Source organism: Rhinopithecus bieti, unplaced genomic scaffold, assembly GCF_001698545.2.
Source record: "Rhinopithecus bieti isolate Rb0 unplaced genomic scaffold, ASM169854v2 scaffold_6514, whole genome shotgun sequence".
Classification (NCBI taxonomy): Eukaryota; Metazoa; Chordata; class Mammalia; order Primates; family Cercopithecidae; genus Rhinopithecus; species Rhinopithecus bieti.
The window spans coordinates 11,367-15,186 of record NW_016805051.1 but is presented as its reverse complement, the minus strand read 5'-3'; the positions used below and the strand labels follow the sequence as shown (position 1 = coordinate 15,186).

Sequence of the window (3,820 nt, the reverse complement as noted above, 5' to 3'; positions counted from 1 at the left end):
ATTTTAACCTCCTGCCCATGGAGCCTCAGGGAATTCTGAGGGCATAGGGCACTCAGCATGAAAATAGAGTCTCCATGCACTTAATGGAAGTTAATGGAAAGGACAGCTAAGCAAACACTGGCTTGTGAGGTTTTAACTAAAACCTTCCTCCAGCTTTTCTTTCCCACATGCCAAAACAGTCTTGGCTTTTTTCCTTTGAGCCTCACTACTTCAACTTTTTTTTTTTTTCATATTTTCTTCGCTGCTGCTGCTGCTTATTTATTTGTTACAGGCAGTTTGAGCACTGAACTTCAATTTTCGTAGGACCTTGACTTCTTTGTTGGCTTGAATGGCTTCCAGGTTGTCCTATTTTAAAGCTATCTAAGACAGTTAAAAAAATCCCAGAAAATACATTGTCAAGAAATGTGAGCCTGCTGCCATGGCCACTCCAGTTTCCAGAGCAAGAGCACCCAGTGGACCATGAGGAGGTGAATCACGATGGGCAGGTGCTGCCAGGTGCTGGCTATGAGTTTGACATATGCTTCCCATCAGTGTAGAAGAGAGCAATCTGGAATCTCTGGACACTGTGCATGCTATTGACCCAATGTGGTGGCCTGCATTGAGGACTTGGTGCCTCAATGAATGGCACTATGGGGATCTGACCAGCCTCCATAAAGCAGAAACTGCTGCCAAGAATGGTGAGGCCTAGGTAAAGATGTGGATATGCCCTTATGATGTCTCACCACCTTCGATGGAGCCCTACCACCCCTTCTGTAGCAGCATTAGAAAGGATTGCAGGTATACAGACCTCACTGAAGATCAACTACCCTCTTGTGAGAGTCTGGAGGATACTATTGCCAGAGCTCTGGCCTTTTGGGATAAAGATATAGTTCCCCAGATAAAGAAGAGGAATTGGATATTGATTGAAGCCCATGACAGCAGCCTTATAGGCATTATCAAGCACCTGGAGGGTGTCTCTGAAGTAGCTATCATGGAGCTGAACCTGCTTACTGGTATTCCCATTGCCTATGAATTGGCCAAGAACTTGAACCCCATCAAGTCCATGCAGTTCTTAGGGGATGAAGGGACTATGTGTAAAGCCATGGAAGCTGTGGCTGCCCAGGGCAAGGCCAAGAAGTAAAGACCTTCAGGCAGACTACTGTCGCCAGAAACACCCTCCCTGCCCATCCCTTCTTCTGCCCCTCCTTCCTGCACGTCACATGGACCACATCTGTAGGCATCTGAAGTTGGAGATGCAGATGGGGACCGATGGCTCCTATTTTCATTTCAGCCATTTGTCTCCTGCACCCACTCTCTTCATACAATCCAGTCAGGATACCACCTCTGGGGTATGGGGCTCAGTCCAAGCCCAGGGAAAGCGCCCCTTATCCAAGAGGGTTGAGAGGTAGTGATTCGGGTTTTAACCAGGGCTTTGTGTGCAAAGGACCTGCTTTAATAAGGGATAGGGAGAAACCATGCTAAGGCATGGCCGATGAGGAGAAGCAAGAGAGCCTGTTTGCCCTCAGGAGGCAATCTTGTGTTCTTCTGTAGTTAGGCCACTTACTGGGGTACTCTAGTCATTCCAGTGGAAGATGAATGTAACCTGCATGGTGATGTAAAATAAAAAAGCCCCAAACCAAACAAACAAACAAAAAATCCCTATTTCCTTCCTGACCCCAGAGGAGCTGGCTCCACTTGAAGATTGAGATCAATCCTGAATTAAATTTCTATTGCATTTACTTTTACAAAAAAATGTGTAGAAATAATATGAAACAAAACCCTCCTGGGGTTTCTAGTGGTGGCTGAAATAGTCCCACATGTGGTCATCAGAAAATAAGCCATTCCCCACACCAATATCAGATAATCTCCTTGACCTGTAAGGGATAGGAGTGCATCCTGCTGTGTATTTTAGAATTCCTCCCTGATACGGTTTGAATTTGTGTCCCTGTCCAAATCTCATGTGGAATTGTAAATCCCAATGTTGTAGGAGCGGCTTGGTGGGAGGTAATTAAATCATGGGGCAGATTTCCCTCTTGCTGTTCTCATGATAGTGAGTGAGTTCTCACAAGACCTGGTTGTTTAAAAGTGTATGGCACCTTCTCCTTTGCCCTCTTCCTCCTTCTCCAGCCATGTAAGATGTGCCTACTTCCACCTTCACCTTCTGCCATGATTGCAAGTTTCCAGAGGCCTTCCCAGCCATGCTTCCTGTACAGCCTGCAGAACCATGAGTCAATTAAACCTCTTTTCTTTATAAATTACCCAGTCTGAGGTAGTTCTTTATAGAAATTTGAGAACAGACTAATACACCCCCCCACCACCTTGTTCTGAGGCAGTGAAATGCCTCTTGATCATGTTCCAGTGTGTTTTCATGGCCTGATTTCTTTTCTTTCTTTATTTTTTATTTCAATTGTTTTTTGGGTACAGGCATTTTTTGGTTACATGGATAAGTTCTTTAGTGGTGATTTCTGAGACTTTAGTACACCTGTTACCCGAGCAGCGTACACGGTACCCTATATATAGTCTTGCAACCTTCCCCTCTGAGTCGCCAAAGTCCATTATGTCATTCTTATGCCTTTTCATTGCCTGATTTCTGAATCATGTTCTAGTTGCTTGGCCCTGCCACATGGGCCCAGTACTCATTTTGGGCATAAATATACTGAATATTTTTTTCCAGATCAGTATAATAAAGGAGTGATGTACAATTACAACATTGTGAAGAAAATGTGCCAAATAATAATTTTAAAATCTACTTACTAACCTCATGTGTCTCAATTTCAATAACGTCCCATAATTTTCACAATACTAGGTGTGCTTCATGAAGACCAATTCGCAAAAGACAAAAGCACAATTGAATTATCCACATTACAGTTACAATTTTACATTCTTAATATGCCCAGGTAACTTTTGACAACATTTCAAATAAACTTCAGTCATATTTGGCATATACTGAAGCTGGCATTTTTTTTCCACATGAAAGCAAATGGAAAATTGATAAAATTACAATTATAGAGAACCTCAGCCATTCCAGGTTTGGTGTAAATATCCATATTTTGCTAAATATTCTAGAACTGTATCCCCAACTTTGCATTGTGGATAGATGTAGACATTATTGTTTGTTTACCATAGGGATAAAACCTATAGTTCCTTTTGAAGAATTAAAGCCAACCCCCAAAGATTTATGCACCTAATTTTTTTTTTCATACTTTATTGGTTTTGTCTAAAGAAAAGGTTTTTAGTATGAAAATTTCCAGTTGTCTATGTATAAATGTACATCTTTAAGAATCACTTAATAAAGGATATTTACCAAAGATATGGGAACTATGTAGCCCTATTCTCAGCACAGAAGCAGTGACTTCTAGTAAAGATTTAAAATGGGCTCAGATGAGAGGAAAAAACTGAGAACCCTAGCCTTGGAAAAGAACTGTTAAAAGCCCCAACTCTGAGCATGTTATCACTTATGGATCTTTCTCTTTTATCTGCTATTGAAGTATTATGAGTTTCAGTCCAGCGAGATCATATCTTTCTTCAAAAGAAAAAATCAATGCCCCAAATATGAAAATTACACAACTTGTTGACACACTACTAGCTCCCATCCCAGTATGGCCAAATCTTTCTCTAAAAAAAATATACTAAAATACAAAATTCCACAACCTCATTTCTGATAACACTTTAGTTTAATTGTCACACAATTAATCAACTTCAATAACTTAGATATTTCTGGATCGTAGCATAACTGGTAGGGCTTATAACTTTGTAACTTTCCATGCATAGAACCCTTCTAGGTTAAGCACACATATTTCATTTTTTTTCTTTTTTTTTTGAGACGGAATCTCGCTCTGTC

At 41.1% G+C, this 3,820-nt stretch overlaps 1 pseudogene; it reads left to right on the top strand.

Annotated features, from left to right (window-relative positions):
- Positions 1-503: 503 nt before the first annotated feature.
- Positions 504-1,120, top strand: LOC108528928 (phosphoglycerate mutase 1-like; annotated as a pseudogene).
- Positions 1,121-3,820: the final 2,700 nt, after the last annotated feature.